Genomic DNA, 14,357 nt, shown 5'->3' with positions numbered 1-14,357 from the left:
GGGAGGGGGCTGGAAATTGAGTTAATCACCAATAGCCAATGATTTAATCCATCACGTCTACATATTTGAACCTCCATAAAAACTCTTAAGTGATGGGGTTTGGAGAGCTTCTAGGTTGGTGAATGTGTGCTGGGAGGGTGGCACATCCCAAACTCCTTGGGGACAGAAAATCCTGTGCTGAGGATCCTTCCAGACCTCACCCTATGTACCTCTTGGTCTGGCTGTTCATTTGTATCCTTTATAATAAACCAGTAATAGTAAAGTTTATCTCCAAGTTCTGTGAGCTGTTATAGCAAATTACTGAACCTGAGTTGGAGTCATGGGAACCCCCAGTTTGTAGCCAAATCAGACAGAAGTATGGGTAACCTGGGGACTCAAAACTTGTGACTAGCCTCTGAAGTAGGGGAATTGAGATTTTAATCTGTGGGGTCTGTGCTAACTCTGGGTAGTGAGTGTCAGAAGTGAAATAAGTTGTAGGGCACCCAGTTGGTGTCTACAGAGAACTGGCGAATTGCTTGGTGTGGAAAACCCACACATAGATATTATTGTAAATTGAATTGATTTCTCAGTTTTCTTTTCTAATTATTCATCACTGGTATATAGAAACAACTGATTTTTGCAATTTTGCTGAATTTGTTGATTCACTCTAGTAACTTTCTTGTACATTCCTTGGGATTTTCCATGTGTAGGATCATGTCACCTGCAGATAGTTTTACTTCTTCATTCCCAATTTGGATGCCTTTTATTTCTTTTCTTGTTTAATTGCTCTGCTAGAATTTCTAGTACAGTGTTAAATAGCAGTGGTGAAAGCAGGCATTCTTGTCTCATTCATGAAATTACAAGTAAAAAGCTTTCAATCTCTCATCGTGAAGCATAATGTTAGCTGTGGTTTTTTTCATAAATGCCCTTTATCATGTTGAGGAATCTTCCCTCTATTCCTAGTTTTTCTGAGAGTTTTTATAATGAAAGAGTGTTGGCTTTTGTAAATGCCTTTTCTGTATCAATTGAGATGACAGTATGTTGTTTTTTTCTTCTACTGCTGTGATATATTACATTCATTTTTCTCTTATGTTGAACCCTTGCATTTCTATTATAAATTCCACTTTGTCATGGTATATAATCCTTTTAATGTGCTCAGTTTGGTTTGCTAGTATTTTGTTGAGGATCTTTGCATTGATATTCATAACGGATTGATTTGTAATTTTCTTTTTTGTGATGGTCTTAATATGGCTTTGGTATTAGGGAAATGCTGACCCCATAGAACGAGATGGAAAGTGTTCTCCTAGTCTATTTCTTTGAAGAGTTTGAGAAGGACTGGTGTTAATTGTTCTTTAAATTTTTGGTAGAATTTACCAGTGAATCCATGTGGTCCTCGACTTTTCTTTGTTGGGAAATTTTTGATTACTGATTCAATGTTTTTACTTGTTATAGGTCTAGTGAGATTTTCTGTTTCTTCAGTCAATTTAGGTAATTTGTGTGTTTCTAGGAATTTGTCCGTTTCATCTAGGTTATCCAATTTTAGAACCCAAAGAAGGATTCCAGTTTTTTTGTTGTTGTTGTTTGTTGTATTTATTTTTGGCTGTGTTGGGTCTTCGTTTCTGTGCAAGGGCTTTCTCCAGTTGCGGCAAGTGGGGGCCATTCTTCATCACGGTGCGCGGGCCTCTCACTGTCGCGGCCTCTCCTGTTGCGGAGCACAGGCTCCAGACGCGCAGGCTCAGTAGTTGTGTCTCACGGGCTTAGTTGCTCTGTGGTATGTGGGATCTTCCCAGACCAGGGCTCGAACCCGTGTCCCCTGCATTGGCAGGCAGATTGTTAACCACTGCGCCACCAGGGAAGCCCTCCAGTTTTTTCTTCTGTTAAACCTTGGCTATTAGGAGCTAGGGAGTGAGAAAATGTGTATGTATGCATGGATAGTTGAATATAAATATATAAAAATGTATTTTTATTTATAAAAGTGCAATTTGATTTAGGACTTCAACCTAACAAATTCAGCTAGCAAAGCAAGATATTTTCCTTCTTAAAAGAAAATGAATTTTTTTAAATTTTTAAGATTGTTTTTAATTATTTGAACAGGCAGCACGTCACATGGTTCACAATTCAAAAGATAAAAATGAGCTTACAGTGAGCAATCTCCATCCAACTCATGTCCTCCAGCCTTCTAGTTCCCCCTTTGCACATGGAGCCCTGTTGTCAGTTTCTTTTGTGTCCTAGATATGTTACATGTATATGTGATGGGTTTTAAAGTGTGTCCACACATTATTAAAGCCCCCTCCCTTCCAGAGGTGTAGGTTTCATCCCTCCTCTTGGTTATGGACTGGACTTAGTGACTCCCTTATAACTAATAGAACATGACAGAAGTGATAGTGTGTAACATCCAAGACTAAGTCATCAATATATTTTGTGACCTCCTCCTTGCTCTTTCTTGGATCAATTGCTCTGCGGCAAGCCAGCTGCCATGTTGCAAAGACACTGAGGAACTGAGGCCTCCTGGTAACAGCAATGTAAGAAACTCATCTTGGAAGTAGACAGACCCTTCAGCCCCAGTGAAACTTTCAGATGACTGCAGCCTGGATAACACCTTTTTTTTCTTTTTAAAGAGTTCCCGGGTTTCTATTTTATTTTATTTTTTTGGCCACGCCGTGCAGCTTGTAAGATCTTAGTTTCCCAACCAGGGATCAAACCCGTGCCCCCAGCAGTGGAAGCATGGGGTCCCAACCACTGGACCGCCAGGGAAGTCCCAACATCTTATTTTTAAAAATTGAGATATAATTCATATACCATATAATTTTCCCTTTTGAAGTATAAATATAGTGGTTTTTAGTATATTCACAAAATTGTGCAACTCTCACTGCTGTATAACTTCAGAACATGTTCAGTACCTCCAAAAGAAGCCTCAATTCACTCCCCATCTCCCCACCCCCAGCCCATGGCAACCACTAATCTACTCTTAATTTCTGTGGATTTGCCTGGAAGTTTCATATAAATGGAATTGTATAATATATGGCCTTTTGTGTCTGGCTTCCTTCACTTAGCATAATGTTTTCAAGGTTCATCCATGTTGTACTTCATTCCTTTGTATGGCTGGATAATATTCCAGTGTATGGATAGTACCACATTTTGTTCATCAGTTTATGAACATTTGGGTTGTTTCCATTTTTTAGTTATTGTGAATAATGCTGCTATGAAATGTATAAAAATTTTTGTGTGAACATATGTTTTCATTTCACTTGAGTATATTACTTAGGAGTGCAATTGTTGGGGTCACATGGTAACTTGATGTTTAACTTCTTGAAAAATTGCAAAACTGTTTTCCAAAGTAGCTGCGCCATTTTACATTCCAACCAGCAACGTATGGGGATTCCAGTTCCTCCACATTCTCACCAAAACTTGTTATTAACTGCCTTTTTTGATGACGCCATCCTAATATGTGTGAAGTGGTATCTTATTGTAGTTTTGTTTTGCATTTCTCTGGTGGTTAAGGATGTTGAGCATCTGCTCATGTGCTTATTGACCATTTGTATATATTCTTTGAAGAAATGTCTATTCAAATCCTTTGCTCATTTAAAAACTGGATTATTTATCTTTTATTGTTGAGTTGTAAGAATTCTTTATATATTCTGATTTCTACGACCTTATCAGATACATGATTTGCAAATACTTTCTCTCATTCTATCAATTGTTTTTTCACATTTCTGATAGTGTCCTTTGAAGCACAGAGTTCTAAGTTTTGATGAAATCCAATTTATGTTTTTTAAAGTTTTGTAGTTTTAGCTCACATGTTTAGGTTCTTGACCTGTTTTGTGTTAATTTTTGTATGTTGTGTGAGGTAGTGGGTCCAATTTCATTCTTTTGTGTGTAGATATACAGTTATCCCAGCCCCATTTGTTGAAGACTGTTCTCTTCCCCATTGAAAGGTCTTGGCACCCTTGTAGGAAATCAGTTAATCATAAATGTAAGGGTTTATTTCTGGACTCTGAATTCTATTCCATTAACTTATGCCTATCCTTATGCCAGTATTACACAGTCTTGATTACTGTAGCTTTATAGAAAGTTTCAGGAACTGTGTGTATTCCAACTTCGTTATTCTTTTTCAAGATTGTTTTGGTTATTAGGTCTTCAGTATTTCCATATGAATTTTTAGGATCAGCTTGTCAGTTACTGCAAAAAAAAAAAAAAAAAAAAAGGCAGTTGGGCCTTTAAAAGGGATTGCATTGAATCCATAAATCAATTTGTGGACTTTATTAGTTTCCTAGGGCTGCCATAGTAAAAACCACAAACTGGGTGGCTTAAAACAATAGAAATTTATTGTCTTATAGTTCTGGAGGTTAGAAGTCTGAAATCAAGGTGTCTTCAGCGCCATGCTTCCTCTGAAACCTATAGGTGAATCCTTTCTTGTCTCTTCCTGGCATCTTTTTATAAGGACACCAACCATATTGATTTAGGGGCACACCCTATTCCAGTATGACCTCATCTTAACTAATTACATTTACAAATGACCCTATTACAAATAAGGTCACATTCTGAGGCACTAGGGTTAAGATGTGAACGTATCGTTTTGGGGAGGACACAGTTCAACCCTTAACGGGGACTACTGTGTGCCTAACAGTATTAAGTCTCCCAATGCATGAACATGGGATATTTTCAACTTATTTATTTCAGTGATATTTTGTAGTTTTCAGTATACAAGCCTTGTACTTCTTTATTCCTAAGTAATTTTATTCTTTTTGATGCTATTATAAATGGAATTTTCTTAATTTCATTTTTTGAAATTGAAGTGTAGTTGATTTACAATATTGTGTTAGTTTCGGGCGTACAGCAAAGTGATTCGGTCATACATATATATGTGTGTGTATATATATTCTTTTTTTCGATTCTTTCCCATTATAGTTTATTACAAGATTTTGAATATAGTTCCTTAACTTCATTTTTTGATTCTATAGCAATAGACTTGTTGACTTTTTTTCTTTTTGCTGCACTAGGTCTTATTTGCAGCATGCGGGATCTTTTAGTTGCAGCATGTGAACTCTTAGTTGCTGCATGTGAGATATAGTTCCCTGACCAGGGATCGAACCTGGGCCCCCTGCATTGGGAGCACAGAGTCTTAGGCAGTGGACCACCAGGGAAGTCCCTACACTTGATTTTTATATTATTGAAATTGTATCTTGCAACCTTGCTACTGTTGGGGAGAAGGACATTTCCCCCCTACCCCTCTTGAGTTCTTCAGGCTGGTATAATAATTAAATTGACACAAAACAGATTAACAGGAGGAAAAAAAAATAATTTGTACACGTGGAGGTCTCATAGAAATGGGACCCTCAAAGTGACCAAAGCAGGCTGTTTATATATCATTTTTAAACAAAGAAACAAGTATTTGTGAAAATTTTAAAAAGGGTCTTGTGCTTGGGGTTGCAGAGTAATAAAGAAGTAGCAAAATGTGTTTATACAGCTTTCTTAGCCTTGAATTCTCTAGCTCTGATGATAAGGATACTTTCTATCTTCTTGGTATAGGGAGGATACTTACACATGGGAGATTTTTTCCCCCCCTTTCAGGGGGAAATAGGTCAGAGTATTTTTTATATCATTTTTTCCGCTAGCTGTTTCTTAAGTAATTTTAATTCAAAAAAATCAATATGCCGTGTGACATACCTTGTGGTGGCCTGCTCTGAGCCCCAACCCTAGCTCTTATGGGTTTTTGTGTGTGTGTATTCCTTAAGATTTTCTATATACAAGATTATATTATCTGCAAATAGACATAATTTTTCCTTTCCAATCTGTAGGCCTTTTCTTTCTTTCTTTTTTCTTTTTTTGCCTATTTGTCCTAGTGAGTACCTCCAGTACATTGCCTCAGAACAGTGTTGAATAGAAGTAGTGAGAGCCAGATATCTTTGATCTTAGGGAGAGAGTTTCCAGTATTTCACCATTAAGCATGATGTCAGCTGTGGGTTTTTTGTGATGCCCTTTATCAGGTTGAGGAAGTTCCCTTCTATTCCTAGTTTATTAGTGTTTTTATCATAAGAGAGAGTTGAATTTTGTCAAATGCTTTTTCTGTGCTTATTGAGACAATCATGTAGTTATTCTTTATTCTATCAATAAAATGTTTTACAATGATTTTCCTACATTGGACCAATCTTGCATTCCTGAGATAAATATCACTTTTTTGTATGTTGCTGCATTCAGTTTGCTGTTTTTTAGTAGAGGGTTTTTACATTTATATTCATAAATGATATTGGTTTATAGTTCTCTTGTGATATCTTTGTCTGGTTTTGGTATCAGGGTAATACCTCACAAAATGAGTTTGGAAGTGTTCCTTCCTCTTCTGTTTCTAGGAAGAATTTGAGAGGGATTGGTCTTAATTCTTTTTCAGGTGTTTGGTAGAATTCAGGGGTGAAGCCATCTGGTCCTGAGTTTTTCTTTGTGGGAAACTTTTTGATCATTCATTCTATCTCTGCTTATTGTAGGTCTATTCAACTTTTCTATTTTTTACTGAGTCAGTTTCATTCATTTGTATCTTTCTAGGAATTTGTACATTTCACCTGGTTATCTAATGTGTTGTTATATAGTTATTCATAGTATTCTCTTATAAAACTTCTTATTTCTGTAAGGTTGGTAGCAGTGTGACCACACACACACCCCCCATCTTTCATTCATGATTTTAACAGTTTACGTCTTTTCTCTTTTTTATTTGTCAGTCTAGCCTGAAGTTTTTCAATTTGTTCTTCTTTCAAAGAATCAACTTCTGGTCTTGTTGATTTTTCTCTATAGTTTTCCTATTTTTATTGCATTTACTTCTGCTATAATCTTTATTATTTCTTTCCTAATGTTTGCTTTGGTTAGTTTGCACTTCTTTTATTGGGTTGGCCAAAAAGTTCATCGGGGTTTTCCCATAACATCTGAATAAACTTTTTGGCCAACCCAAACACTAACGTATTAAGAACCTACTGATTTGAGTTGTCTTCTTTTTTATTGTATGATTTACAGCTGTAAATTTTTCTGTAAGCACTACTTTCACTCCATTCCATAAATTTTAGCCTCTTATGTTTTCATTTTCATTCATCTCAAAGTATTTTCTAATTTCTCTTCTGACTTATTCACTGATCTATTGGTGATTTAAGATTGTGTTAATTTCCGCATATTTGTGAATTTCCAAATTTTCCTGTTACTGATTTCTAGTTTCATTCCATTTTGGTCAGAGAAAGTACTTTGTATGAGTTCAATTCTTTTAGACTTATTGAGACTTACATCATGGCCTATCATATGGCATATCCTGAAGAATGTTCCATGTATAATAGAGAGGAATGTGTATACTTCTGTTGTTGGATGCAGTGTTCTATAGATGCATTCTAAGTGGTTGCCTTATAGTGTTGTTCAAATCGTCTGTTTCCTTGTTGATCTTCTGTCTACTCATTTTATCCATAATTGAAAGTGGAGTATTAAAGACTCCAACAATTATTGTTAAATTGTCTAATTCTCCCTTCAGTTCTGTCAGTTTTTGCTTCATGTATTTTGGTGTTCTGTTATTAGGAACATATGTTTATAATTGTTATATCTTCTTGAGAGATTGTCCCTTTTATCATGATAAAATGTCCTTCTTTGTCCCTAGTAACAATTTTTGTTTTAAAGTGTATTTTGTCTGATATTAGTATAGCCACTTCAGTTCTCTTTCAGTTACTGTCTGAATGGTATATTGTTTTCTCTCCTTTTAGTTTCAACCTATTTGTGTCTGAATCTAAAGTGTGTCTCTTGTAGATAGCGTAAGGTTTCATTGTTTTTTAAAAATCCCTTATGACAATCTCCACCTTAATTGTAGTGTTTAATCCGTTTATATTGAGTGTACTCAATGTAAAGGTGGAATTTATGCCTTCCTTTGGCTCTTTGTTTCCTGTATGTCTTATGTCTTTTTTATTCCTCTGTTTCTCCATGACTGCCTTCTTTGTGTTAAGTACATATTCTCTAGTGCACCATTTTAATACCTTGTCATTTCTTTTATTATATAATATCTTTTGAGTTATTTTCTTAGTGGTTGTTCTGGATATCTTAATTTATAATAATCTATTCAATAGTTAAGATTAATTTTATTTCAGTAATATACAAAATTTTGCTCCTATATAGCTCTATTTCTCCCTTCCTTTGTGTTATTATCATCCACATTAGATCTTTATATATTGGATGCCCATCCACATCTCACTGCCATGTCATGTCACTGCCTTCTGGCTTCCACAGTTTATGATGAGAAATCAGCTGCTAATCTTATTGAGGATGTCTTGCACATGATATGTGCCATTTCTCTCTGGTGGCCTTTAAGATTCTCTCCTTGTCTCCAGCTTTCAATAGTTTGATTATAATGTGTCTTGGTATGGCTCTCTTTGAGTTTATCCTACTTGGAGTTCATTGAGCTTCTTGGGTCTGTAGGCAAATGTTTTTCATCAAATTTGGGAAATTTTCTGCCATTATTCCTTTAAATATTCTTTCTGGTCTTTCTTTTCTCCTTCTAGTATTCTCATTATGCATATGTTGGTACACTTGATGCTGTCCCAGAGGTCTCTGAGGCTTTGTTCAGTTTTCTTTATTTTTTTTCTCCTTTCTATTCCTCAAGACTGGTAAGCCCAATTTACCTATCTTCAAGATCACTGATTCCTTCCTCCACCTGCTGAAATCTGCTGATGAACACCTCTAGTGAATTTCTCATTTCAGTCATTATACTTCTCAACTCTAGAATTTCTGTATGGTTCTTTATTTATAATTTCTATCTCTTTATTGATATTCTCTTTGGTAATACATTTTTTTTAATACTTTCCTTTAGTTTTTCAGATAGTATTTCCTTTAGTTCTTTGAACATATTTTAAATAGCTGATTTAAAGTCTTTGGTCTGGGGAATTCCCGGGAAGTCCAGTGGTTAGGACTCCAGGCTTTCACTGCCGAGGGCCCAGGTTCAATCCCTGGTTGGGGAACTAAGATCCCTGCAAGCCATGTGGTGTGGCCAAAAAATAAATAAATAAAGTCAGTCTTTGGTTTTCCTCAGGAACTGTTTCTGTTGATAGCTTCCCCTGCCCCATATGGATCACACTTTTTTTTCTTTGCATGTCTTGTAACATTTTGTTGAAAACTGGGCATTTAAATTGATATAATGTGGGAACTCTGGAAATCGGGTTCTCCCCTCATCCTCAAAGGTTTTCGTAGTTGCTGGGGTTGTTTGTTTAATGATTTTTCTGAACTGTTTTTGTAAGGTCTGTATTCTTTTTTGTGTGTGGCCACTGAAGTCTCTGCCTAGTTAGATTAGTGGCCAGCTAATGACTGGTCAGAGATTTCCTTTAATATCTGGAACCAGTAAATCACCCAGTCATTGCCAATGGGTTCTGTATGCTTGTTGTGGCATGCCTTCAACACTCGGCCAGACACTTGACAACTCTGCCTTAGACTTCACTCTCTCCTTGTAAGGAGCCTCAACGTCGGCTAGAGGTGACAGCATTCTCAGTTCTCTTCTGAGCATGCACACAGTCCTACATATACCTTAACCTTATAGGTTCTGAGGAGTATGTCAGATTTTCACAGCCCTTATGGGCATCTCCTTCCCTAGATCTAACTTTTAAGCTTTTTGGGTAGCCTGTTGTTTGCCCCAATTGTTATCCACTGCCTACAGCAGCCATAAAATCAAACAATTGCATTGAAATGTTTTTACCAACACCTCCAGGGAAAAGATTTTCACACTGGGCAAGCTCCAAGTCTAATCAGTAAAGACGGCCTTGCAAGTAGAGTCTTCCAGGGAGCCACCAGACAGGTCATATAATGACAGTTCTACGGGAATGAAGCTTTTAAGTAGCTCCAACCCTGATTCACCTCTTCTGTTGTCTGCCAGGCTGCTATTTTTCACTTGTGACTGTTGATTTTCAAGGCTGTCATGGAGCTGGAGAGAGGGGGATGAAAATAGGACAAGTTAATTGCCACAAAGCTCGCTGTTGTTATTGAGATTTAGATACTTTTCTTGATTAAAACTCCTCATATTGCTGCAATCTTTTGGTTAACTTCCAGAGTTCTGAAAAATTTGTTCTGACAATTTTTGTCAGTTTTCTTATTGCCTTTATGGAGGTTATAATTTTTGAAGGTCCTTATTACTCCATTTTCACTGGTATCACTCACCAGCCAACATCTTGACTATAATCCCATGAGAGACACCTATTAAGCCACTCCCAAATTCCTGACCCACAGAAACTGAGATAATGAATGTTTGTTCTTTTAAGTTGCTAAGTGTTTGAGTAATTTATTATGTAGCAATGGATTATTAATACCATTAGCAAAAAAATACATATATTTCTCTCTTTTTAAATACATTTTTAAAAATAAATTTATTTATTTATTTTTGGCTGCCTTGGGTCTTTGTTGTTGCACGCGGCCTTTCTCTAGTTGCAGTGAGCAGGGGCTACTCTCTGTTACGGTGCGCGGGCTTCTCATTGCAGTGGCTTCTCTTGTTGTGGAGCATGGGCTCTGGGCACGTGGGCTTCAGTAGTTGTGGCACGCAGGCTCAGTAGTTGTGGTGCACAGGCTTAGTTGCTCTGCGGCATGTGGGATCTTCCTGGACCAGGGCTCGAACCCATGTCCCCTGCATTGGCAGGTGGATTCTTAACCACTGCGCCACCAGGGAAGTCCCCATATTTCTTTTTATTTAAAAAAATATTTATTTATTTTTAAATTAATTATTTATTTTTGCTGCACCAAGTCTTAGTTGCAGCATGCGGGATCTTTAGTTGTGGCATGTGTGCAGGATCTAGTTCCCCCACCAGGGATCAAACCTGGGTCGCCTGCATTGGAAGTGTGGAGTCTTACCCACTGGACCACTAGGGAAGTCCCTTAAATACATATTAGAGCACACTATACACAGTGCCCTACACTTTTTTCACTTAGTGAATACTGGTTTCTTTCCCATTCCTTTTTTTTTTAAAAAACATCTTTACTGGAGTATAATTGCTTTACATTGTTGTTAGTTTCTGCGGTATAACAAAGTGAATCAGCTATACGTATACATATATCCCCATATCCCCTCCCTCTTGCATCTCCCTCCCACCCTCCCTATTCCACTCCTCTAGGTGGTCACAAACCACCAAGCTGATCTCCCTGTGCTATGCGGCTGCTTCCCACTAGCTATCTGTTTTACATTTGGTAGTGTATATATGTCCATGCCACTCTCTCACTTCGTCCCAGCCTACCCTTCCCCCTCCCTGTGTCCTCAAGTCCATTCTTTACGTCTGCATCTTTATTCCTGTCCTGCCCCTAGGTTCTTCAGAACCTGTTTTTTTTTTTTTAGATTCCATATATATGTGTTAGCATATGGTATTTGTTTTTCTGTTTCTGACTTACTTCCCTCTGTATGACAGACTCTAGGTCCGTCCACCTCACTACAAATAACTCAATTTCGTTTTTTATGACTGAGTAATATCCCATTGTATATATGTGCCACATCTTCTTTATCCATTCATCTGTCGATGGACGCTTGGGTTGCTTCCATGTCCTGGCTATTGTAAATAGTGCTGCAGTGAACACTGTGGTACATGACTTTTTGAATTACGGTTTTCTCAGGGTATATGCCCAGTAGTGGAATGGCTGGGTCATATGGTAGTTCTATTTTTAGTTTTTTAAGGAACCTCCATACTGTTCTCCATAGTGGCTATATCAAATCTACATTCCCACGAACAGTGCAAAAGGATTCCCTTTTCTCCACACTGTCTCTAGCATTTATTGTTTGTAGATTTTTTGATGATGGCCATTCTGACGGGTGTGAGGTGATACCTCATTGTAGTTTTGATTTGCATTCTATAATGATTAGTGATGTTAGGCATCCTCACTTGTTTGTTGGCAATCTGTATATCTTCTTTGGAGAAATGTCTATTTAGTCTTCGGCCCAGTGTTTGATTGGGTTGTTTGTTTTTTTGATATTGAGCTGCATGAGCTGCTTTGTATATTTTGGAGATTATCCCATTCCTTTTTTATGGCTCTTTGAGATTCCACTGTGCATGCATCTGACTAATGATTTATGATGGATATCTGTCTCCACTCACTTAACGATGTATTTTAAGATTATATCCAGTCTTCTGCTCTTTCAGATAATGCTGGGATGAAATAGTCTTATTTATGCAAGATTTCTCTTGTGTGTCGAAAATTCCCATTTCTAATTCTGTATTTGCCCTCTAAAAATTGGGCTTTTACATTTTGTTTCCATAGAAATGAAAACCCTGAATGAATCTAGTGGAAACAAGATTCATGAACAGGAATGAACAGGATTCATTCATTCATAAGGACAGGCAATTATCTCACTGAACAGGTAGTCTAGAGTTTTGAGGGTTCCGGGAGTGGTTGATAAACACTGACCCAGGTTTCTTCCATCCTTCAGCACTGTCACTGTTGGAGGTGGCTTCATCCTTGGACTGCAGTATGGCTGCAGCAGTCCCAAGTGTCACATCCAGACCCAGCCCACCTAGAGAGAGAGGAGATGGTCTTTTCCTGTAGCTCTCTGGTGGGAGTGAGAACTTGATTCAGAATCATCCTTGTAGACTTCTCTTTGTGGCGTATTGGGCAGAATAGGGTCACCTGTCCACTGCTGGAGCAGTCAGCGGTAGATAGAGGGTAATCATCTGGTGGGAGAGGTAACCCCAGTGTCGGTGAAGCAGAGACGGTGGACTTCCTGCAGGCAGTGAGTGTCAACATTAAACCTGAACTTGGAGCTTTGTTCTAAGGTCTTTTTAAAAAGTGTGTGTGTGTGTATGTGTGTGTGTGTGTGTGTGTGTGTGTGTGTGTGTGTATTAATTAATTAATTAATTAATTTTTGGGCTGTGCCAGGTCTTAGTTGTAGCATGCAGGATCTTCGTTGTGGCATTCAGGCTTCTTAGTTGCAGCATGTGAACTCTTAGTTGAGGCATGCACGCAGGATCTAGTTCCCCGACCAGAGATTGAACCTGGGCCCCTTGCAGTGGGAGCAGGGAGTCTTACCCACTGGACCACCAGGGAAGTCCCCAGTTCTAAGGTCTTGATGTCATAGTACAAGTACAGCATTTAGTCAGAAGTACCAGAACTACCTTACAGAGTATCCCACAGGAGAAATTTTCTCAAATCTCTAAGAAAAGACTTCCAGAGTTTCCTGCTTATTGTGTTGTTATCAATTTTGAACTGATCTTGTTCTAATTGTTACTTTGGCTGCTAGGAAACTCCAAGCTAAATTTGCTGCTACTTGTAGCAATTATGAAACATTGTAGCATGTTTTATCCTCCCTTTAGCTTGTTTTAATCTTCATTTTTAATCTTGTGTGAAATTCTGGAAACTATACATTTTTGGAATGGAGCATACTAAAAAATATTTAATTTTCAATTTTTAAAAGTTAATCTTAAGGGAAACTTGAGTCTTTTTATAAAATCATTTCGAACATAAATCACTTTTTTTCCTTCTGAAATCATTTTCTTTTTGAGAGTTCCACCCCGCCTACAGGCCATGGCCTTAAACCAGGTTTGTGGCCAAATTGCTAGGTACTTTGGGATAATTTGAGCTGAACAATAGAGTGAGAAACCAGTGCCTCATGTGAGGCCAGTCTCTCTGTCTGGAAGGAAACTTATTTTTAATATCTGAAAATCCTCAGATAAGTTCTTAAACCATTATTTCTATTTTTATAAAAACACTGCCCAGTCCACCCTCCACATGTAATTTGCACTCGGGCCTCCTTTCTGTCTTAGTGACCAAAACCGCCCAGCTAAGCTGCCTTGATCCTCCCCACGCCGCCTCTTGCATTGTTCTCCGTCTGCAGTGTTGTTTTTGGCCCCTAAGTTAACGCTATTGCTTCCTGATGGCCGAGTGTGTTTCCTCCTTTTCTAGATTAAATAGGATCTATTCCATGGGACAAGAATGGGGCCTTTCAGCTGGGGTTTGAGGCGCTGGTGAAGTGGGGGTGAGAGGAAGTGGGAAGGGTGGCTTGTGAAAACACCTTGTTGCAGGGTGCTTTTCATTTTGCACAGAGAGCGTCTGTTAAACCACGCTTTTCAAAATCAGTGTGCTGGGGACCGAGGGAGACAGACTGCTGAAATGCAGGTTCTGGGCAGCAGGTCTGTGGGCCCAGAGGGCTGCGTGTCCAGCCAGCGCCCACACTGCCGGTGCACTGCCCCCACTGTGAGAGGTGAGGGGCTGAGGGCTTTGTTTTCTTGCGCATAGGCCTTTGGGAAGGAGTGAAGACATTCTTGTTTCTCTCGTGATTTGAGACCGTGTCAGTGGAATGAAAGGGCGTGTAACTGTACACACGTGATGGTTCTTAACTTTCCGAAATTTCCTCTTTTTATAGCAGGATGAGACAAATTGTTCAAAGTTTATTCAGCTTCTTCCTGAGCTTG

The sequence above is a fragment of the Grampus griseus genome (genome assembly GCF_964374135.1).
Source record: "Grampus griseus genome assembly, chromosome: 2".
Classification (NCBI taxonomy): Eukaryota; Metazoa; Chordata; class Mammalia; order Artiodactyla; family Delphinidae; genus Grampus; species Grampus griseus.
The sequence above is the reverse complement of the archived record's forward strand: the minus strand, read 5'-3'. Positions refer to the sequence as shown.